We start from the raw sequence: 24,677 nt of genomic DNA, 5'->3' as shown, positions 1-24,677 counted from the left end.
AACTTGAAGGATTAAGGACTCAAAGAGAAGTAACACTGACAGCTGGGGTGTCAGGATTCAGGGAGACCTTCTGGACCAAATTGCCTAAGCTGACCATATTGCTCTGGATGAGAAGAGAAGATAGGACAGTGTATTGCAAGTAAGGTCCCCTTGGGCCAAGGTCAGGAGAGTCTAAGAATAAATCAGACTGGCCTGTGGGGCACTTGGATGGTGGGAGGAGTTTGTTCTTCAGAATAACAGGATCAAATCCTGGAGGACACAGAGGCTGATGCAGTGCAGTGCACTGAGCTTTTGGAAATGTTTGAGCAAGGAGACAGATGAAAGTAATTTCTAAGGAAGATTAGTCTGACTGTAGTGCATAGAATGAAAAAGAATATGGAGAGTCAATGTTAGGCCATTCATCTGGGAAAGTGTTGCAATGATCTAGGGATGACAGTTGCGCACTCCACCAAAAAGACACACTCAGAGTATAATTTGAGGGGAAATAACAGAACTTAGTGGTGAGCATAATGATAAAGTTTTTTTTGCTTGGAATATGTGACTTTAATTCTTTCCATGGAACCAACAAATTACTCTATTTGTGTCTGTTTAGTCTGCCATACTTAAAGGGAAAGGAAGCAGAGGCTCAGGTCACAAATCATCAGCAGAATGCTAAAGGAATCTTTGGTTACTTTGAGAATTCCCCATTACCTAGATACCTACCATTTGATTTCTAAATAAAACATACTTCCATATCATTCTGTGTTAGGTTAATCTGCAAAACAACAAATATCTCATACAGAATTTCACATCTTCTCCGGATCCTTGCTCCAAAAGTTGCCGACAATCATACCACTCTCAGCTAGAAAGACGTACAGATCAGAACTGTAAAGAGTAATAGTCTCTTGGGCCGGGTACGGTGGCTCACACCTGTAATCCCAGCACTTTGGGAGGCTCAGGCAGGTGGATCACCTGAGGTCAGGAGTTTGAGACCAGCCTGGCCAACATGGCGAAACCCCATCTCTACTAAAAATGCAAAAACTAGCCGGGCGTGGTGGCGGGCACCTGTAATCCCAGATACTAGGGAGGCTGAGGCAGGAGAACTGCTTGAACCCAGGAGGTGGAGGTGGCAGTGAGCCCAGATCACACCACTGCACTCCAGCCTGGGTGAAAGAGCGAGATTTCATGTCAAAAAAATAAAAAGTAATAGTCTTTGTAGTAGGATTCCGTCAACAACCTCCACCCAGCAGTTACCTATCAGACGCTTACTGTGTGCCAGTTGGTATCTCACAGGCTGGGTTCCAGCTGTCAACAAGACGAACCCAGCCTTTATTCTCAGGGGGCTCAGAGCACGAAACATCCTCTATAGGTAAGATCTTTTAAAGATTACCTTTTAAAAGTATCTTCCCAGATACTGAATACAATTTGAAAGTAGGTGAGTCTTTGTTTCCTTACTTTTTATAGTGCAGAACAGATAGTAAATATTTACCAGGACCTTGTTCATTCATATACCTAAAATGACATTTTAATGAAAATAATTGTAAGTCAGTTTATCTTTATGCTCTGAGGCCTTAAGATTTGGCGCAGTTTGGGGCCTTATAATGTATTCTCCTGGCCGAGCCAATTTTCATGATCCAAGCTAATGGCAGAGCTTCTGGAAAGGCTGGGGCAATGCTTCCAACTTCCTGGGAAGGTGGGGGTTACTCTCATAAACCCAGTGTGGGAGTGTTGTCTGAAGGCCTTGTTGGGAATAAAAAGATAATTAATAGGGTGCATGATACTGAATATAAATTATCCACAACTATGCCTCCCCTAATTAAACAGAAGAATGAAAACAAAAGGCAAGGACCAGTTTCACTTGTAACTCTGGTTTTCTACATTGCAATGTTGGAGGCTGGCAGTGCTCCCTATAAATTCTCTGTCTGGTGAACTCTTACATAAGTGTTTGTAAGAACAAGTCCAAATAGCTTAGTAAGACACTACACCCCAATTTGTTTCTTAAAACACAAAAAGTGAGAAGCAGCCTAAAATGATGTAATATACAGATCTGCAGAAAGGAAGCTTAGATTTAAACTTTCATCTTATTTTGAGCCAGTTTATTTGGATACTATAAAGTCACCCTAAATAAAAAGATGCAAATATCAGAGAGAGAAATAGTCTTCCTCTGAGTGGAAATATCTACTTTCAAATCTCTCATGTGAGTTCAGTTTTTTTGTTTGTTTGGTTTTGGTTTTGGTTTTGGTTTTGGTTTTTGAGACGGAATTTTGCACTTTCACCAGGCTGGTCTCGAACTCCCGACCTCAGGTAATCCACCTGCCTTGGTTTCCCAAAGTGCTGGGATTACAGGTGTGAGCCACGGTGCCCGGCCGTGAGTTCAGTTTTATGTGAACTGTTATTTTCTAAAAGGGCATGCTTTAAAAAACAAAAGATGATTTGCTGCACTTAAGAAAATAACGTTATTAAAAATTTACTTGCCAATCAAAACTTTAAATACACTAAAATATTCTGGGACTTTCCTGAGCCAATCATGTGTGACCACCAGACATTCAGGCAGCATCAGACACTCTGGCCGCTCAGGAGGAGGCACTTCCCCATGCATTGTGGGCCTGCTCCCTCCTCTCTGTCATGGAGTTTTATTAGAAGACAGACGCTGCATGCATTTATTTCCATCTTGCTAGTTAATGAATTAAGAGTAGATATGCTTTCTAAAATGCTTCCGATTTGTTAGAACACCACCATTTTGCATTTCCTAAGAAGAAACAGAAGAGAAACAAGTGACCAGGCAAAATGGAGACTCGGCTGTTTTATCTGTTATTTAGAACATGAGGTCTTAGAAAATCAGGTCCTTAGCCTAAGTTTCCAGAAGCTCAGAGACATTGTAATATGTAAAAGTCTCATCAAAGCCAGAATCTACTCTAACTTAGATGTCCCATACCCTGCCTGCTTCCCTCATCTGAATACTTTGTGAGGGTGGAAAGGGGATTAGAATGTTTTCCATCCGCAGTAGCAGTTTTTGTTTTTGTTTTTGCTTTTAATGCAAAAAATACAATGTTAACGACAAGTCATTCATTATCTTCCTTGATCTAAAAAGGAACTTTTGTGCCAGGCATGGTGGCTCACGCCTGTAATCTCAGTGCTTTGGGAGGCCGAGGCAGACAGACCACCTGAGGTCAGGTGTTCAAGACCAGCTTGGCCAATATGGTGAAACCCGGTCTCTACTGTAAACACAAAAATTAGCCAACTGTGGTGGCAGGTGCCTGTAATCCCAGCTACTCGAGAGGCAGAGGCATGAGGATCTCTTGAACCCATTAAGCAGAGGTTGTGGTGAGCCGAGACTGCGCCACTGCACTCCAGCCTGGGTGACAAAACAAGACTCCATCTCAGAAAAAAAAAAAAAAAGAAATAACTTTTTTTTTCTACTGGCTAAGCTAAGGACACTTAAAATTTTAGAACCTCAACATCTAAAAGGAAAAAAAAAAAAAGGAACAAAAAATGTTCCATGTCTCTGAAGATGGGGAAAATGGGAAATATTTCATCCGAAGTGACCTAGCTCCCCGGGGATGTCATGTTCCCCACAGCCTCTTCCGGCTGCTGCCCTTCTTCATGAGTAAAGGATGTCTTTACGGTGTGCCCAGTCCCCTCTGGTCCATGTGGGATACACAAAATTCCATACCTGCTTAGAGAGGTGGTGTAGGGGACTCAGACAAGACATTGTCTTTCACTTTCAAAGAACTCTGATTTTAAAGAATTTTTGGTGTTATGGACTGAATTAACCACGTTCCCCCAAATCCGTGTGTTAAAGGTCCTCATCCTTAATGCCTCAGTGTGTGATTATATTTGGAGGTAGGGTCTTTACAGGTAATTAAGGTAACATAAGGTCATTAGGATGGGCCCCAATCCAGTATGACTGGTGTCCTTGTAAGAACAGCTTAAGACACAGACACTAGTGGAGGAAAGATGATGGGAAGAGGCACGAGGAAGGGACATTGTTCACGAACCAAGGAGAGAGACCTCAGAGAAACTGGGAACAGATTGGTTGATCAGAATTCCAACACTGAAAAGAAATGACTTGAACTTGATCCATAGACTAGTATAGAAACTTCTGTCTTTTTTGAAGGAGACGCTCAGGGATTGATATGCTAGGTTTTTTTCCTTTATAAGTGGAATTTGACCTGTCATCTCCCAACACTAGGATTGGTTTCACTTCCCTCCTAATTAGTGTTTCAGAGTGACAATCAAAAGGTGAAAATTTTAGTTTAGTTCCGTTTCCTTCACGCATTGGAACAATTGGATGATTTTTATTTTAATATTTTCTGAACTTTCCAAATTTTCTCATTTCCTTCCTCCTTAGAAAGCTCAACAAATGGGAAAGAAACATGATTTCATGTTTCCTCCAGAAACGCCAGATATTTCTGAATCACAGAGGTACTCTCAGGCAATATATTTCTGTTACTTACTTATTTTTCTTAAAAAATACTCATTTACCAAATACAAGTGGACCAACGTGACCTCATCAACAGGCTAATTTGTTATCAATGTTCAGAAAACGCTGAGAAGGTGCTGCTACTTTTCATATTTCTTACTGATGAATGAAGCGGGCAGAATTAGAAATTCCTGGCAATTGGCAAAGGATCCTAACACATGCAGTCACTTCCTCCTATTGCAGAGAAGCAAGTGTCTGTATTAGTTGCTCCAGAAAGATAAGGTGCACAGAGGGCTTTTCAGGGGAGGGAGGGAGGAAGCCTGGAGCTGGAAAAACCGTAAATAGTGTCCACGAGAACAGCAGGACCAGAGGGACCAATGCTGAATGTGCCCTGACTCATAGTGATCAACAGGCTGATAGTCGCCAATAATCAAAAACTTATTTGTACCAGAGACGCTGCTTCTGTGTTCATGCAAAGGTTATTATCCTATGGTTACCTTTTCCTTTATTGAATATTTCAACACCTCTTTTTCTTGTGTCAGGTTTTGTTCTTGGCTCTGCTGCAGCACAGTGGGCCAAACAGACAAAAATCTTCATCCTTACAATCAACTATTAGCACACGGACACAGTGCAACCTTATGAAATAGGACGTTAGAGTCAGGTTGTCTGCATTTTTACATTAAGACGAAATATGTTTTCACCTTGTAAGAACCCCCTAAAGATGACAGTAAACAGTTCAGGTATTTGTTACTCAAGGCATGGTATATGTTCCCTGACCAGAAATGACTTAGCATCATTCTGTCTCCTGCCCAGATTCTATTTCTCCAGTGTCATTGGGACTTCTAGGAGAAAGTTCTTTCTCTTCCTCTGGATAGCACAAGATACAAATGCAATTCCTGGGAATTTTGCAGCCATTTTATCATCAGGAGGGAAATGATCATGAGGATAAAGACGTTCCATGGGGTTTGGTAAACTCATGAGAATCACAGAGTGCTGGTGGCAGGTGCCTGCTCAAATCATTTTTGAATCTCGTCCTCCCTAGAGACCTGCCAGTTCCACAGACCGTGTAGCTACGGTGCGGTGGTTTGGAAATACACATACAGATTATTTGACACTTGTCCTTTCCAAGTCTAATTTTCCTTTCCTCTGAAAGTGGGCCAGACTGAGTGACCTGCTTCCAGTGAATAGAGTCTGACAGAGGTGAAAGTGGCTTTTGAAGTGAGGCCACAGCAATGCTGTCACTTCCACGTTGTTCTCTCTTGGATAACACAGTCTGGGGAAGACCATGGCTAAGCCATAAGGGCAATCCAGTGTGGGAAGAAACTGGGCCTCTTGCCAACAACCACCACACACTGGCCACCATGGGAGGAGTCTTCAGGTCCTGAAGCCCCCAGTGGCCTCCTGAACTGCAATGTCTTGAGAGACTCCAATTACCTTGATCTTAAACTCCTGATTCTTAGAAGCTGAGAGGATAATAAATGCATTAAAACTTTAAACCTCTCCATCTTGAGGTGATTTTTTTAATACAGCAAAAGATAACTATTGCAGATTTTGGTAGCACAAGTAGATGCATAAGCAGTGAGGAGTTGGAAAAATATTGAGGAAGGTATAAGTGACAACCAGGGAAGACTTGAAAACACTGAAAATAAATATCTGCTGGTTGCTATGAGAAGACTACAGGGGAAGGCTTAATGTAAAGTGAAGAAAATGTTGTTGAAAATGGAAGAAAACTGGATCCTTGTTACATAGTGGTGGAAAGTTTACCAATAGTTGCACTTGCAGTAATGTGAAAATAGAAAATACACCTGATACACCTGGTGATTGGCTAAAATTTCCAGGTAGAGTTTCCAAAATGCTATTGGGCTGCTTCTTGGGAGAAGACAGAGATCAACTAAAGGAAGAACAGATACCAAAGAAAGAAACAAGGACTCCTTAATTTTGAAAATTATCAGCCTCCCCTGATGATAAATAATACTAAAAATAATAAATGATCCCCAGGCAAAGAGAAAACCCAGAGTTCTATCAGAAACACATGGCAAAAAGTTGAAGCCAGGTGTGGTTTTCAAATTCTTTTTAAAGCCTCAGAAAAATCTAAGTTGAAGTCTCAGAAAATCACTCATTCAAACAATAAAACTTTTAAGAAGCATAAAGACTATGGTTCCTCAGTTGTTTAGAGAGGATCCCAAGGTCAAAATGGGTTATCTTAAAGACCTTTCTGGGTATGGCTTTGGTACGTTGGAATACACTACAATAAGATTCATGGGAGACCCACACAATTTTTCAAGACAAGTGTAGCAGCAGATGAACCACTAGCTTAGACTGAAAAGGAAAGAGTCAGTTCAAAAAGAAATGGCTTCTTAAGACCCATAAATTTCTATAAGCAAGAAGTAGCTGAGGAAACTACTTAGCTTGAAGCACTGGCCACATTTCACGGAGGAAAAAAAAAAAAAAAAAAGATTACTCACAAGATCCAAGAAGGCAGAGTCAGAAGACATGTGGAATTACTCACGCAGCTTGAGAATCGCTTAAGGAAGCACCAGTATGTGTCCTGGGAAATTTCAGAATTGCTATGGAGCAGTAGCTGCCATATGCCTGTGTTGTAAATGGAAATGTGCCATGGTGGTTATTTTGTGCCCCTCACACCATTATACATTAGTGTTGTGTTGTTCTTTTAGCTCATAGTTCTTCAGATCAAGAGAGGCTGAACCTAAGTAGTTGAACTTCGGTAACAACACCAATGAGATTTGGAAAGAGAGTGAGTTGAGTGTGTTTTGTATGTAAGAGGGTCCTTTTTTTTTTCTAACTAAGGTAAGAATTCTATTTTTTATTTATTTATTTTTTTTTTAGAGACAGGATTTTGGTCTGTTGCCCAGGCTGGAATACAGTGGCAGGATTACAGTTTACTGCAGCCTCAAACTCCTGGGTTCAAGTAATCTTCCCAGGTAGCTAGAACTACACGTGTGCCACCATACTCAGCTACTTTTTAAAAAAACTTTTTGTACAGACAGGATCCTGCTATGTTGTCCACGTTGGCCTCAAACTCCTAGGCTCTAGCAATTCTTCCACCTAACCTTTGCAAAACACTGGGATTACAGTCACGAGCCACTGTGCCCGGCCAAGGAAAGAAATTTTAATCAAATTTTTATGAACTGGAATATCTCTGATTTGGCTTTTAGAGTGTTCTATTACCGACATTTATGATATACATGGGGGTATGGATTAAACAGCGTTCCCTGCCCCCACAAAAATTCATATATCAAAGCCCTAATCCCCTATGTAACTACTTGGAATAAGGAAGTAACTAAGGTTAAATTAAAGCATAAGGTGGGAATCCAGCAGAATTAGTGTCCCTGTGAGACCCCAGAGAGCTCACTCTCTCTTTCTCCACCACATGAGAACACAGCAAGAAAGCAGCCATTTCCGAGCCAGGAAGAGAGCCCTCCCCAGAACCCTAATTATCAGGCACCTTGACTTTGGATTTCCCAGGCTATAGAGCTATAAAAAAGTAAATTTCTATTGTTTAAGCATCCCCCTAGTCTGGCATTTTGTTCTGGCAGTGATATCATTAATCTGAAACCCTAAGATCCTTGAGAATAAAAGAAGTGATGATTTGGGCCTTGTCACAGCTTGTTTATGAGTTTTGAGGCCATAGTTCCTAAACCGTATGACTTTGTCGGCCTCCAGGTTTTAACTGGGGAAACGATGTAACAAAGGCACTTTTACTGTGAAGCTATAAAGTTTAAGGCGATTTTGGATCCAGCTCGAGGAAGAATGAACTAGAGGTACTCTCAGTTTGAGTTTTACTAGGATATAACTGCATGGCTCTTTGTCAAATCTAATAAGCAATTGCTCACCCAAGCAATAACAGAGGAATGCCTCGGAAGTATGCCCCTCCACATCCATGTCAAATGCCTGACATCAGGATGCCAGGTGTAGCAGGCTACGGTATGCCTAGCTCAGCTTCTCAATCTTGTCTAGAAAGTAACTCCTTTAATAGCATCTGAAGGTGTCCAACTCTTCAAAATTTTGCAAGTTTGTGTTTTCATTTCGGGATTATCTCCTAGATTTAAAAACGCCCGTGAACAGTTGAATTTTTCTTCAGACTAAGTATCACAAAATGGCCTGCTCACTACAGTATTCAAGCCTTAGAAATTGGGTTTCACAGTGTTATAAGGACTCCCAGATATACAATATACATTTGAAGACTTAAAAGAGAAAGACAAACACAAATAAGATGGAATACGTTTATTTGAAAGATATATAAAGCCTGAATGTACCATTTAATCTAATTTGAAGGATGTTTTGGAAAGTTTCAGTGAAATGGGAAATTATGAGCTCCTTATTTACACACATAGGATGGTCATGTTTCAACTATTTTAAGTGCATTTATTAAATAGAACATGAGAGAAATACAGGCACGATATTAATGGAATATAAAACAAAATAAAAAGGTATGTGTTGAGAATAAAATACTTTGACAACGAGACTAAAATGTAAAACCCATTTTTTCAGATCAAACCAAAGGCAGTCATTTATTGCAGCTGAGAAACAAATTTCAAGCAGAAGCCATGTAAAGGCTGTAGAATTATTTGATAAGAAGAAGAAGAAAGAGGAGGGGGATCATAGACGCACATTGTGAAAAGATTCAAAATCTTGCTGAATTTATATAAATTACTGGCACTAAGTTAACATGAAACATATGAGGCCACCAAAAATGGGATGTTTTTGATAAATGGCTTAATGAGTCTCATCAATCAATCGAATTAATCATAAGTAAATGAAAACTTTTTTAAAATCTTGAAAGTCCTTGTAATCTTATAAATTATGTATTTTATAACAGATAACTGATATTTTTCTTATAGTATAAGTTTTTTGCCAGAAGTTTTCACACACTGAGCAACAGCCTTAAGTTTATATGCCATTATTAACCACAACTTGTAAAACTAAAACACTTTTTTGAAACTATTAATTTTAAAATAGTCTGTCAAATATTCTTCAGAAAAATTAAATTTTGCTATTCATTTTATTAAATAAAGATACAATAAGCTTTTGCCCCTGAGAAGCTGCTCAATTAGAATTCTAACATTTTTTTTAAATACTTCAGTTAGGTAAGGCAGCTAATTTTTACAAAATTATGTTAATTTGCTGAAATGTATAATATTGTCATATCTGTATACTTTTATAAAGATTGCAATGTCTGTTTTATTTTTTCTTTCTAAATAAAGTTTCACTTTATATTTTATGCTTTTTTTTTTGGTTATGATGAAGTCTTGCTTTGTAGCCCAGGCTGGAGTACAGTGGCATGATCTCGGCTCACTGCAACCTCTGCCTCCCAGGTTCAAAAGATTCTCTTGCCTCAGCCTCCCAAGTAGCTTGAACTAAAGGCATGCATGACAATGCCTGGCCAATTTTTTATATTTTCAGTAGAGATCGGATTTCACCATGTTGGTCAGGCTGGTCTCGAACTCCTGACCTCAGGGGATCTGCCTGCCTTGGGCTCCCAAAGTGCTGGGATTACAGGCATGAGCCACGTGCCTGGCCTATGCTTTTATTAGTTTGTCAACTTAAAGGGGCTTCGAAAAAATGCATGTTTCTGGCCCTACAAAATGGAATCAATTCACAGTGCAAAGTAACATTTATGACTAGGTACTGGTTCACTTTCAAAAAATACGTGGAGAAAATGGAGTTACTTCACTCTATCGTTTTACTTTACTGTTTTATGGCTATTTAAAAATGCATTAGAGTTCCCCCAAATAGATTATATTGTGTTAAACTCTATTTTTAAAAATAAAGGCAAAATTATTAAAGTACAGATCTCTTTAAATAAGAAAAGCAACAAAAATGAGGACCTAAGACATATTTATTTCAGTTAATATGCAATTCAAGAATAAAGATCTGGCAAAATAAGAGAAAAACATACTTCCCAAGTGGTTATGGTTGGAGGGATATGGATGGTAGACTCAATGAAAAAAAAAAGAAAAAGGAGAGATGAAAAGCCTTTTTCAATCCCCTCACAGCCAAACCCAATCTTTCAAATCATCCTCACTTTGGGAGGATGGGCTTGCCACCCCTGGCCAGACCTGTAGTAGTGCAGATGTGGGAACACACCACGATACTAACACAAGGCATTTGAAGACTAGCTGGGTCACTTTGATGTGAAGTCTGATTGAAGTCTCTGGTTGATAGAAAAATTATATCTGGATAGAATGGTTTTTGTGGATGATGCCATAGAATTTAGCTAAATGGTTGCTTCCCACGGGAGGGCTTCTAACAGTCATTAAAATAGTTCCATGCTGTGAATATAACAAGAATCTCTGCTTTGGTCTAAGCCAACAAATTGATTTTCACATTAAATAATAAACTGAATATAATATTTTAAAAGTGATTATGATATATTGTAGCATCACTCCTGGAACTTATCAACAAGAACGCTAATGCATGTTTTTCTATAAAGATTTTTTTTCAAGTGTAATTCTCTTTTATGAGCTGCTTAACCCACCATATGCTTGAGACATGTGACACTTTATTAAATGCTCAATAGCGGAAGCATTTTAGAAAAATATCAAGTGGAGCTAAAACATAACAAGAAAAAGAAGAGGCCGATGAGGAGAAAGATAGAGGTTGGAAAAAGAAGGAAGATGTGGCCGTCTCTGCAAGCTTTATAATATCACAGAGGAACTCGAGATAAAGCTCCATGAAGGCAAATGAGCAAACCATAAGTGATCAACCCATAATACAGACATTCTCGAGACTCTGATGTGGATAACACAGCCTCTCTGTAATTCTGATTATCTGGTTTCAAAGAGAACCTAATCAACTTGTCAGCTGGTAGACTACATTTTTAAAATAGCAGATAATTGATATTTTTATCTAATTCATACAAAGTTTCGAATACGTCAGCAATATCCTATAAAACTTCAAACTTTATCAAAGCCTAAATTTTGAAAAGTTACCAATAATAGGTCTGATGATATACTTACCGCATTCTGTTAATTATATAATAATTACGTAAACTAGTAAAAAAATTTCCTCTATCTTAGGATAGGAATTTCAAAACAAACTGCATATTTTTATTTGCTAAATATAAAATTGTATATGTGTGTTATTGGGATCAGCCTTGTACAAATAGTAATTATAATGATAATTCAATATAGAAAAATGTAACACTTAGAGCTGCATGGGCAAAATTAAAATATTTTATTTTCAATTTTTGTATTTCCTTCACAGAAGGAATTATGAAACAATCAATAAGAACATTTTGAGTAAAGATTACTTTAAGATAAAACCTATGCAGAAATAAAATTGGAATGCAAGTTCAAAGAGAAAAGGGAATGATGTCCAATTTCCTGTAATTGAAGAGCTTGTTTGTGCATTTCTTTTAATAGGTGGTGGTCAGCATCAAATCACTTCATTATTGACATTCCACTGACTACATTTCGTAGAACAAGTTCATAGTTTCATTATTATCTGTCCATAGTATCCTGAAATTTGCATCATTTGCAACTATTTCAGCATATGAAGAAAAAATTTGTATGTCCGTTAAAAACGACTGAGAGTTTGCATTTTGCAAAACAACGGATAGAACAGGGACAAACATTTGGAGATCAATGTTCTAAAGCATCCTGAAACATCCTTTCTCCAGCAAAATTACCTGAAAATTCACATACTTTTTATTCATTTGAAGAGCTTTGTCACTTTTCTCAAAATAGTGATCAATGAGAAAATTGTCTTTATTATATGTTTCTATGATGGACTACGTATTATTTTGTTGAATTAAATAACAATTCATCACTATTTTAAATAATTTTCTTTCTTGAAGCTATTATTTCTGATGAAGTTAATTTGTTTTGATTTAGAAAGTCCACTCGGAGGGCATGTTTAATCTTTTATTTAGTAATATGCTTTATACACATGTTTTAACAGTAATCTTATAGCATTAGATTTTAATTTAAATAAATTAAAATTTTTTATTTATTTATTTTAGAGACAGTGTCTCTATCATCCAGGCTGGTGACTTCCTCCTCCCAGGTTCAAGCGATTCTCCTATCTCAGCATCCTGAGTACCTGGGATCACAGGAGGGCACCACCACACCCCACTAATTTTTGTATTTTTAGTAGACATGAGGTGTCACCATGTTGGGTGGGCTGGTGTTGAACTCCTGACCTGAAGTGATCCTCTTACCTAGGCCTCCCAAAGTGCTGGGATTACAGGAGTGAGCCACCACGCCTGGCCTGAAAACGGCATTCTTAGCATCCAGTAATCTTATAACAGACACACACACACACATAAACACACACTTAAGGACTTTTCGCTTTAGCACGTTAGAAATATATTAGGAGTTATTTTCAATATTAGTTTCATTAGCCATACAAAATAAAATAAATTAAATTACAGTAGATAATTGAAACTTGTAGTACACACTGCATAGATGTAACCATCTGGACTCAAACTGGGAGGAGCAAAATAATCTTAACTGATATGTTCTTCTCTGAACAGATGTTTCCAACCCCACATGGAGGATATGAATCTCTTAAAATAACACAACATTTCCAGGAGCAACATTAGAATTATCAGCAACACATTGCTGTTCACTAACCCTAATGAAAGTGTAAATACAGACAGAATTTCATAAGTGCCTTCAAAATGGGAAAGGATTGTAATTTACTCTTCAGGATATTTTGCTATATGTGGTAAGTGCCCCGTAAATATGTATAAATGCAGCTGTAGCCACAATTCCTGTTAAGAAGTTTCCACATCCTGAAACTAAGGCAGAAGGTCATGTGTGCATGTGGGTGTGTGCTAGCCATTCTAAATCAAAGGCATGTCACCCCTGACGAAGCTCTCGCTGTCAAGAGCTCTCAGCATTCCTTCTCTTGGTTGAAATCTAGGACTAATGTTTCCTTTATTCAGAAACATTCCGTTCTTTCTTGCCCATGCATAGCTAAGTGATACTGTCCTTTAGATGAGATCCTGCATCCAGCTCCTTTGCCTACATGTAACTTTTTCTTGCTTCAGGTGTGACGAATAACCCAGCAGTCATCTTGCCTTGAACCATCACCCAGAGTATTTAAAAGGGAAAATTGGGAGGCATTAATAAAACAGGGGGACATAAAAAACACAGGACAAAAGTAATCATGAATAACGACTTCCATTTTCTACGCGTGAAACAGTGTCGGTTTACTCTGGGCTTTGCTGGATGCCTGTTCTCTACAGCAGGAATGAAGCAAAAAGTGAAACCATAATTCCTCCCCAGAGTGACAGCATTCTGGCCTGGGGAGCTGAAGTGTGCACAGGAATCAGTCGCCGTTTCAGACTAACATGACTGGAGAAGCAGACATCACCTGGAGACCCGGTCTGGAAAGTGAACCCCAGACCGAGTGTGCTGAAGGATGCAAGGGTCTTGGATGGAAAATTAGAATCCTTATTTTAAAAATAAATCACAGGCATCTAAGGAAAAGAAAATACAGGCTCCAAGTTTTTGAATTAAAGGGGTTTTAGAGCCGGCGAAGTTGACTGACTTGATCCATCCAGAGGTCAGGTGATGTTAAGTGGCGTGTCCACAGTGGAGACGCCAGACTGTCTGATAGGAACCCACTTCTCCGAATCCTTCTAACTTCCCTATGGAAGAGGCGGGGAGTGAGGAGTTAAGGTTGGGAAGCTCAGATGAAACTCCACAATCTAAAAGAGGATGCATTAAAGAATACAGGCCAAAGGGTTCAAAATCTATCACTTTCCAAAAACACAGTGACAATTTATTGCAGAAATAGCCTGAGTAAAATGAAAATAGGCTGAGTTCAAATGGAAAATCAGAGAGCAATTAGGAGAACATTTGAGGCCCAAACCAAGATGGGCTTTGTTTTGTTTTATTTTGTTTTGTTTTGCAATGAGCAAAGTGCTCAGAAAAGGGCCCCAGCCTTGAAGTAGGGGGAGAAGGGGCCTTGGGGAGGGTTGGAGGATAGAGGGATGAGAACAGGACGGGGGCAGCAAGGACAGGCAGGGGCTCTGCCCAGGGAGAAGCTTACTCAGTGCAGTTCCGCACAGCGGGCCGGGGCCGTGTGTTGATCACGTCGCCCATCGCCCAAGAATCCTTAGTGCAGTGAGCGAGCATAGGGCCTTCAAATTGCTGTCCAGGGGACATTCCTAGTGTACAGCCAGGCGGGTCCCAATACGAAGAAGAAGAGGGGCCCTGTGTTCCAGGAGGAGGTGTTTGGAGGAGAAAGTCCTGAGCTCCTCGGGCAGTGACAGCAGGTGCCCTTGTGCAAGGAGTCACAGGCTTGGGCTGGTCCTGAGATTTGGGGACAACCCCGGGGCCACTCATCTTTCCAAGGAGGGTCCATTTATCTACGCCGGATCCTTAGAACAACACTTCTCAATCCATCCGGGCTGTGTCTCTAAATCTGGCGGGTGGCCCTCAGCACACATCTCCCTCCTGCCCCCCAGGCCCACCCAGCTGTGGGAATTATTCTATGCTGTGTTCCAACAGAGCCCAGGACTTCATCCTCATCCTGAGGTCCTGAGGCAGGAGCGCTGTCCTGGCTCCACCAGAAACCATCTGTGTGGGTGGAGGGGGAGTTACCCAGTTTTCTCAGTGGCTATTACCTCCTGTATAAAGTCAGGGTGAATTTCTAGCTTCTCTAACTTTAAGTGTTGATGCTATGACTAAGAGGACTTTCATTTTGTTTCATTTGGTTTTTCGAAATGAGTTGTGTGTGAATTTTTTACTATGCCAGAGTCCAAGCAGAAAAGAAACCAGCAGAAGGAGGATCTTCTATGACTGCTTTTAGCATTTAATGCAAATAGAGACCTTCTGGGAGACTAAAGACCAGGGCTGGCCCAACCGTGGTGCATAGTGATGCTGAAGAGAAGGAGGGGGGCTCTGAACCCCCCCAACGATGTTTCAGGCCTGTCTCCAAAATGCACGAGGTGGTAGCTTTGGGAAAACCCCTCAACCTTTTGGCACCTCAGTAATTTTATCTATAAAATGTAAATAAACTGTGCATCCTACCCAGAAGGAATATTGTAAAACCAAAATGAGGTATTGCACAGAAATGGGTAGAAAAAGTGTCTTGCTCATGGTAGGTTCTCCATGCCTCTTGTGACTGCATGGCCAAGACCTGGAAGATGGGGGTTAACCCTGCGCACTGAGCATATTGAGGCCAGAGAACACTCAAGCAAGGCCAGGAGCAAGAAAGCAGCATGGTGAATCCTGGGCAAGGGTGGTGGGAGATGAGTGACAGTCTGATATGCTGCAGAGAGAAATAGAGGGAGCGGCTCCCCTTCTCATAAGGGTATCCGGCACCCTGGACTGGACTAGTCAACCCTCCACCTCACCCTCTGCCATGCCCCTGTCTGGCTGTAGTAATTGGAGGAAAGGTAAGCACTTCACACAACAGAGCAGTAACAACCCCTCTCCCCAAGGTAGCTGTCCACTGCAGGGGCCCCAGTGCCATGTCCCAATGAGAAGTTGCCCTGTGATTTTCTGAAATTTCCAAATTGAAACTCAGAAGTCCTGGCCAGGCGTGGGTAGCTCACGCCTATAATCCCAGCACTTTGGGAGGCCAAGGCGGGTGGATCGCTTGAGGTCAGGAGTTCGAGGCCAGCATGGCCAACATGGCAAAACCCCTTCTTTACTAAAAATTTTTTAAAAAAAATTTTTTTTAATTAGCCAGGTGTCATGGTGCATGCTTGTAGTCCCAGCTACTCAGGAGTCTGAGAGGCAGGAGAATTGATTGAACCCAGGATGTGGAGGCTGTAGTGAACAGAGATCCAGCCTGGGTGACAGAGTGAGATTCCATCAAAAAAAAAAAAAAAAAGTCCTTTTAGGAGCCCAGAGATGTTGGTGGCTATGAACCAATGCAGTTTTACAGAAAATCCAACCTAGAAGTCAAAATCTGAGTCATCAACCCATCATTCCTGTTGGCATCCGATTGTACCCATAGTCAGTGCCTCTCTTAACCCATGCCTTTCCTAACCCTGACGTGATCTGGTTTGAGTTATATGCAACCAAAGAGACTTGACTAGCATACCTTCTGCTGGCACACTCTCAGCCTAATACCACCACTACCAAAACTCATAACGCTCTGTTTCAACACAGAAATGGAAATACTTACAAAAATATGTTGCTTTGACTACCTCCATCTCTATGCACTAGGTTGCATAATATGAAACTCTATATGATGAAGTATATAAAATGTCCAAGTGACATTTCATTCCTGATTTCCAACACACAGTGCCAGCCAGGATCCAAAATTCAACCCCTGGGGTACTCCTCAGCACTGTCGCTTCTCACTGTCCTGATTTTAACACTTAGCTGACTGGAAACCCTTTTAAACAACGGATAAATACGATTCCCCAAACATGTTTAGATCAGCTTCCTAAAAGTGTAGAAATATGTTTTCTAATACTGGACATCAGATTCAAAACACAAACCAGCGAGAATAGAATCTCCCTATGGATCCCTGTTTAATTAAATCTACCAGTTTCCTGGTAGGAAAAGTCTTATGGAGCACAATTTTAGCAATTTACCTGAAATTTAGCAACTTACCTGAAGTCTCCAAGGTGGGGAAAAAGAAGTGGCAATGTTCTGACTCGAAACAGGTAACAATCTCTCAACACACTAATAATCCCTCCAGCTTAATTTTCTGGCCTCCTGAAAATCCTCTCTCAGATACACTGTGCAGTCCTCTAGATGAAGAAGGAATTTACCTTGTCAACATATTGTGTATATCTTTGTGTACAGAGATGATTGGAACTAAGTAATTATTTTACCATGAACATATGAAGGTATTACAAAAAGCAGATATTTTTCTTTATGTAGGGGTTAGAGGAAGTGAAAAAAACTAAAAGCATTCAATTTTCAGTCTGTCATTAAAATGTGGATGCTTAAATTAATGTGGGTTAAAAAGTGAAAGACATATAGGTATGTGTGTGTGTATATATACACACACATATATACATACATATATATATAATATACACAAACATACACACACACATATATTTTTTGAGACAGAGTTTCGCTCTTGTTGCCCAGGCTGCAGTGCGATGGCATTGTCTCCACTCACTGCAACCTCTACCTCCCAGCTTCATGCTATTCTCCTGCCTCAGCCTCCCGAGTAGCTGGGATTACAGGCACCTGCCACCACGCCCAGCTAATTTTTATATTTTTAGTAGAGACAGGGTTTCACCATGTTGACCAGGCTGCTCTTGAACTCCTGACCTCAAGTGATCTGCCTGCCTCTGCCTCCCAAAATGCTGGGATTATACGTGTGAGCCACTGTGCCTGGCCAAGAGACAAAAATATTAAGGAAATAATTTACCCTTGAAAATATATCCTGACATCAGTTTTTCCCTTTATTTTTCTAAAAGGATCAACAATGACAGAGGAAACTGCTTTGACATGATCAACAAACTAGAAATTGATGTCAGTGGTATCCTTTTAAATATGACTAAGACTAACTTACTTCAGTGATTTTAAAATTCTTGTTTCTTCTATATTTGTCATAGATTATTATTCCTGGTACCTGCCTAGTCCCTATTACTAGCATTTAATCAGCAAGCTGTCCTCCCAATTAGGCAGTATATCCCATTCATTTCCAATAGATACATAAAATCAAAATGGGTCAAATTGTGCAGCTTATTGCTGAGTTTATAATAAATATTTCTATCTGTAGGCAGCAATCATGATTTAGAAACAGAGGCACACAGTATGTAACAGCCAATAACTAAAATAAATTAAATAACCCTTCGGCTCATTTCTTGGAATAAAAGTTTAACATGAGATCTCCTTGTGCGTAATTATCAATTGCTTTAAAATGAAGAGAAGAATATTTTTATAAAGAATAACTTACGGTTTTAAATAGGGTATTATTTCTATTAAAGCAGACTTAATTTAAAGTTATAAAAATTAACTCAAAGATATTTTTTTCCTTTTAAGAAGGAATCTTCCTATTGCATCACTATATTAACAAATGGAAGAAATAAACTAAAATAAATATGGGTTCCACAGTGTTTACATACAACTTAAACACGGCATATCATTGTCTGGTCAAATATTTGTAGTGCCGATGAGAGTACAGACTTGAGGATACTACTTGAAATAAACAAACGCTTATCTAAATCTCGGAGGCCTGCAAAATTAAGTTTGGGATTTCCCAGAAGCAGGGAGCAGGCTTCCTACAAGCATCTGGACTTGCATCTGCACTTGAGGTCATGAATCTCTGGAGCCTGGCCTGCTGGACGCAGATGTCACAGTGCCATTCTGCCTTCCTCACTGTCATCAGAGGCTGCTGAGCAGTGGTGCTCTGCTTTGGACCATCAGAGATCAGCAAAGAAGGTTTGCTGTGCAGGACACAAGCTTCAACCGCTGTTTATCAGTCGCACTAAGCCGTGTGAGATGTTCTCAGTTCCTACCGCTCCTTCTGCAGTAACTATTGATGTGCAATTTCTAAAGCTCATCTTTAAAGTACACGGCATGGAGTCTGAGCTCCTTCAAACAACTTCTCCCCTTCACATTCCTCACGCCGCTATTTCTAGCAGGCAGTTGACGTCTAGACTCTGAGGTGGACATGTAAAGGCTTGGCATCTCCGATTTCCTGGGACGGCCTTCTCTTTTGATGTCCAAAACAAGACATGAACAAGCCTTTGAGGACCAGTGCGTAAGACTGGGCCCTGTCAGTTCATTCAAGTACCTCCGTTAATACTTGTTGAGCAAATACATAATCTACCTATTAATGAGGTTCCATGCAGCTAATCAGCAAAGGTGAGAATCTGTGGAGCCGACATAGGCCGCCCTCCTAGGAACCTGATATTTTATTGCTGACATGCAATTTTTAATTTTTTTTTTGCGTTAGGTGCGGACTAAAACCTTCATTTTTAAATAAAAATACGTAAACGTTCTGACTTTTCTCAATTTGCTTCTTCAAGGCAATACAGTAGAATACTATTACTTGGATGTTTAAATAAAATACTAAAAAAGAAGAAAAAACAAAAAGAAAACCACAGTTCTCTAAAAAACAAAACAATTCTATTCAGTTGCCACCCCTGCTTTCATAGGGAGGCATATATGTATTTCTAGTCCCCAGTGTTGACATCATTAAAGGTTTTCCATTGCAATTTTCTATTTTGATGAAGAGAAATATTGTGCAATATTTGTCATTCAATGCAGCCAATGCTCAAGTGTCCAGTGCAATAGCCCTTCAGCTCCCTGCATTGTGGTCCCTGTAGCAATTCACGTTTAAAAACTATTCTATACCTTATATCACTTCATCAGCATCAGAACCTTAGGAGGCCCAAAGAATACCATGCCCCAGGGCACCCAGCAAACTGCAAAGCACTTGAATTAAATTATTTCCCCTGAAGCAACCACCATCGTACCTACGCAATAATGATAAGCTGATCAAAGAGATTTGTGTTTCATTAGGAGTCGAGGATAAAATTGATAATGGATAGAGAGATGTTTCTGTGCAGTGTATGGTAATAATCAGGAATGAAGTAGTTAGCTTTTTGACACTTGGATGATCAGCGATTAGCTGCTAGATGCTTTTGAAACAATAGTTTATTTGTATGTCATATATCTTGGTGAAAAAAATCTCACTGGTATTATCAGTGAGTAGATCTTTCAAAAATGAAATGGGAGCCCCGTCAGTGAGTCGCACACACTACCTTTTTAGGACAGAAGGGAGGCATACGCTTGGTGTTTTGCACTGAGGGTATTTGTGATTGTGCCAGGAGTTCAGAGCTGTAACTCATTGCCATAAAACCCCACATTTTTTCTTACAAATAAATGGGCCAAACCAGCATGTTCATTGTTTGTAGATTACTTGTAACTGTTTACACAATCCTCGTAATTTCTTCCAGTGAGGAGGGATGATGTGCCCCAGCAGAAGGAGGAGGGAGAGGCTGAACCAAGCCACTGTGAGGCGTCTCAGACATTCATGCGGCAAACATGGTACCATAGGACTCTCACACAAGGGCTTCTGCGCACACAGGCACCTGCTCAGTCCTGTTCCAGGGTCAGGTTCTGGGCACTGAGACAAGAAGCAGATGGGACTGGAAACTACAACTGTTCCCTCCCCTCTCCTTCCAACTCCCGCTCTAACCACACAACCGTGCACTGTACAGATGCCGAGATGTCACCAAAGTGGGTGTTTGAACACTGGATCCAGAAGTGGGGATGACACTCGGGTCCCCCACCACCATCCTTGCCTTGTGCACCTTCCTCGTTGAGGTCCCCATGAGGAGATGAAGAAAAGCTTCAAGGGCCAACAGAGAGCAGAGATGCTGGGTTCACCCACTAACCCATCTCTCTGCCCCAGAGTCAGATTCCAGTTCCTCGGCTGCCTGCACCAGGGGCGTGAGGCTGCCACCACCTAGCAGGCTCATCAGCCTCAGAAAACCATCCAGACCTGAGAGACCCGAAGGGCAATTCCAACAGGGAAACCTGTAGAACGAGCAATGATTTCAAACAAACAAAAAAAGCGAAACCCCTCAGGAATGCAGGCTGTTTCCTCATCTTCCTCTTGGACCTGTCTTCCTTGCAAATTCCTTCCAAGAAGGGACGACTCTTCCCTCTCCACCTGTCTCTGCTTTGCCGAGGTTACTTGGTCATTGGTGGCATTATCCACTTCAGTACGGAATTAGCAGCAATGTCTACTCCGATGTGTACTCACAGAGAATGACAAAAGCTTTATGTGAATACAGTAAGAAAATGCTTGTATATTTACAGCGCCTGGCATCTGCCCCCAGGAGTGCAAATTAAGTGGCACAGTCCCCCCGATTTCAATAATTTATTACATCTTTGCCGTAAAATGAATGAAGGGGAAAGCCAGTCATTATCCATTTTAAGATGTGAACAGGGACTAAAGGCAGAGCCGTGCGCTGCACAAAACAAAAACTATTGGGATTGGAACCTTCGGTGCTCTCAGACGTTTCACCTGAAGGTGTTCTTCCAGTGTCCAGGAGCCCACGGCAGCAGCGTGAGCCAAGTCACGCATGGCGGCCCTCCTAGGAATCTGATATTTTAAAATCACCAAGGATTTTAATTAAAAGGAAATTCCGTGTACAAAAGGAAAATGCATATTCCCTTTTTATTCTCTCCTCAGATGTGTCTCGTGATACAGCTTTATTCACTTCTCTTGGGGTGTCTTTAAGACGTGTATCACAAGTAGGGCAGCAGAGCCTCCTTTCTGCGATGCTGTTGGTCTGCGGTGCTCAGGTGTAGTGAGTGAGCCTGTCCTTCCCAGTGAGGGCCACAGGGGCTCTTCCTGCGTTTGCGTCCCTGCACTGTAGCCGTAAAGGGACTGCCATAGCCATTCCCACCTGTCCCACGCCGCGCTCCTGTATCTGATTTTATTTTTGCAGCCCCTCAAAGGCTCTTGGTATGTCCCAGAGCGAGTTAACTTGCTGTTGAAAGTCTGGATGCATCTGGGCCGGGCGCGGTGGCTCACGCCTGTAATCCCAGCACTTTGGGAGGCCGAGGCGGGCGGATCACGAGGTCAGGAGATCGAGACCATCCTGGCTAACACGGTGAAACCCCGTCTCTACTAAAAATACAAAAAATTAGCCGGGCGTGGTGGCGGCGCCTGTAGTCTCAGCTACTCTGGAGGCTGAGGCAGGAGAATGGCGTAAACCCGGGAGGCGGAGCTCGCAGTGAGCTGAGATCTGGCCACCGCACTCCAGCCTGGGCGACAGAGCGAGACTCCGTCTCAAAAAAAAAAAAAAAAAAAAAAAAGAAGGTCAAAGTCTGGATGCATCTGTTGAAGGTAGCTGACCCCTTTTCTGTAACTACCCCAATGTCTCCCTATCTCCTACCTCAGGACGCACATGTATCTTGGGGCTAGTCCATTCAGAAAGCCTATCGAGGTGGCCGCCAGCTTAATGAATTGAATCCTAATAACCAAGGAGAGCTCAACATTTGAAAAATTAATATATTTTCAATCATCGAAGTCTACACTGTACCAAATTGTGTTTGCCTAGTGGCTAGGATTGATATTAATGTTTGAGTAAAACTAATTAGATGAGAAAGAGAAAGTTGAAAATGATCAGCATGAAAACTGACTCACTGGAGAGATCTCAAGCCAAAAGCCTCCCGAGATGTTCCTGCACTGGCCATTTCTAACTATCCAGCACGGACTGAAGTATCACGGTAGCAAGGGTGAAACTAGATTTTCAGATTAAAGAAAAGAAATCCATGATAATATTATCCCACCCCCTTAAATATTTTGCTACTGAAAAAAAAGATTTTACCTATAATAAAATATTCAGGTGAACCTTTTTTATGCAAAATGGACAGAGAGTCTTAACCTAAAACACCTAAGTATTATTTAAATTTCTCATGCTTCTTATAGATGAGTCAAAAAATATATCCTTGATTCTGAACTTATTAGAGCCATATGGCCAATCATAAAAAAAATACGCTTCTCTCAACACTTTCACTGAGGAGGAGCAGGTTGAGGAGCGTGGATCCACGCTAGCCCTCTTGGGCAAGCCAGGCAGTCTGTTGAGGAAACATCTCTTTAAAAATAGCAGCAAGAGTTTCCCTTTTCATTTAGACATTGGTTTACCTATCCTCCACTAACAGCCTGTTAAAATACCATCCCAGTGACTGACATATTTGCAAAAATTATTGTAGTTCTCAGCCTCGTGGGAGGCCCCAACTGAGAAAGCAATATGTGGCTGTCTTTGAGGTAAAGCCTTAACTAGAATCTCAGACCCAACGCTGGATGATGCCACGCACCCCAGGAATAGAGTGTGGTCCTTCTAGGAAGGGCCATTTCCTGCCTATATCCTTTTCTCTCACCTGAAAGAACCAGAGCAGCCCAGGGAGCAGGGGCCGCCGGTCCTGCAGGGAGTCTCCTACCTCATGACCTCATTACGTGCCTGTCCCCAAAGCCGAGTCACTTTGCTCCTGATTCCCAGATTCTGGCCTGTGTTTTCTTCATCAGGTTTATCTTGATGCCTGTCATGCAGTATTCCTTGAAAGTCAGCATCCCTCAAATTCCTGTCATTCCCAGGAGACATGGACTGTGTTTCAACAACCTCAGGCACCTTTTATGACGTGGAAGGCAGCAGAAAGCACAGCTCATTGACACACTGCTGTGTCCTGTTTTTGTCTGGGCGGTGCAACCTTTGACAGAGTAGTGGACCTGGGCCATGTGGGAGAGGCCACCACAACTGTCCAATGGGAGTGTCACAATCCCCTGAGCTATCAGAGCCAGACTGCCCCGGAATGTAGACTCGGACCCGGAGCTGATGTCACAATCACAGGGTTCACTATTCAGTGAATGCAGGATTCTTAAGTTTCCATCAGGGTTGAGGCACTGCACAGAGACTCCGAGAATAAACCATGCAATAGAGGCACAGCTGTTCGCTGAGCCTACCCTGCAATGGAGGTGGGCAGGATTAAAATAGAAATAAGTGCATAAATAGCAATTTGAGGAACCAGACAGTGCATGATGGGAGCATGCCAGAAAAACAGAAAATGGCTGGTGTTCTTTCTGCACAGGCCAATCCACAGGTGCATGTGGATAGTCTACAGTCAAAATATTGGTTCTCAATTAAGTACATTTATTGTTTAGGGATCTAATTAATTTAAATCATATTAATAAATATCTGCACAATCTTAACTTGGACAGGTCACTTAAACTCACTGGTCTCTCTTACCTTCTCTGAATAAGGATGTTAAAATTGATGAGCATGAAATTTCCTTCTAACATTACGATTCTAAGATTCAGCAATAATAATAGAAATCAAGGTAATTATCCCTGATCTAATTATGGTGTAATTAGGAAGCAGATGATGTGCTGGTGATAATGGCGGCTGATGGTTTCTCTGCCTGCTGAGTTTCACGCCCGTACAACTTGCTCTCCGAAATGGATTTTGAGTTTGGAGTAGTGCGCTGATTGCGAGACATTGTTATTCTGAACCCCAGTGTCTGTTAAGTGGCATTTAATTAGTCACATGAAATGCTGACTCATCTGTTGTCGAAGTCTTCATTCAGAAGAGAAATGTCCATTCAAGACAGATTCAGCAAAATTCGTAATAAAAGAAGTTGTCTGGGGTTTTCTGTTCAGAATGGAACACACAGGAAACTAAGAGCACGCTTTGCTTATTTCAGTCCTTTGAGAACTTTATTTTTTTCATTGGAGATTGTATATATCCACGTTCACTTAGCACCTATATATTTATAGATTTTGATTTCATCATGATAATTTTGGAAAATCAAGGGGTAACGGGTTTCCTTTTTAAAAACAGAAATGTAAGTGTGGAAAAAAA

At 41.0% G+C, this 24,677-nt stretch overlaps 1 long non-coding RNA gene across 1 annotated transcript; it reads right to left on the bottom strand.

Moving 5' to 3' along the window:
- Window positions 1-1,482: 1,482 nt before the first annotated feature.
- On the bottom strand, window positions 1,483-23,637 carry LOC144331382 (uncharacterized). The gene is made up of 3 exons (XR_013398479.1): window positions 23,203-23,637; window positions 16,948-17,130; window positions 1,483-1,719 (listed from the first exon to the last, which is right to left on the bottom strand). It is a non-coding gene; the product is annotated as an uncharacterized LOC144331382 (long non-coding RNA).
- Between the last annotated feature and the right edge of the window lie 1,040 nt (window positions 23,638-24,677).

This window comes from Macaca mulatta, chromosome 9 (assembly GCF_049350105.2).
Source record: "Macaca mulatta isolate MMU2019108-1 chromosome 9, T2T-MMU8v2.0, whole genome shotgun sequence".
Taxonomy (NCBI): domain Eukaryota; kingdom Metazoa; phylum Chordata; class Mammalia; order Primates; family Cercopithecidae; genus Macaca; species Macaca mulatta.
Note: the sequence above shows the minus strand (reverse complement) of the source record. Positions and strands in the feature narration are given on the sequence as shown.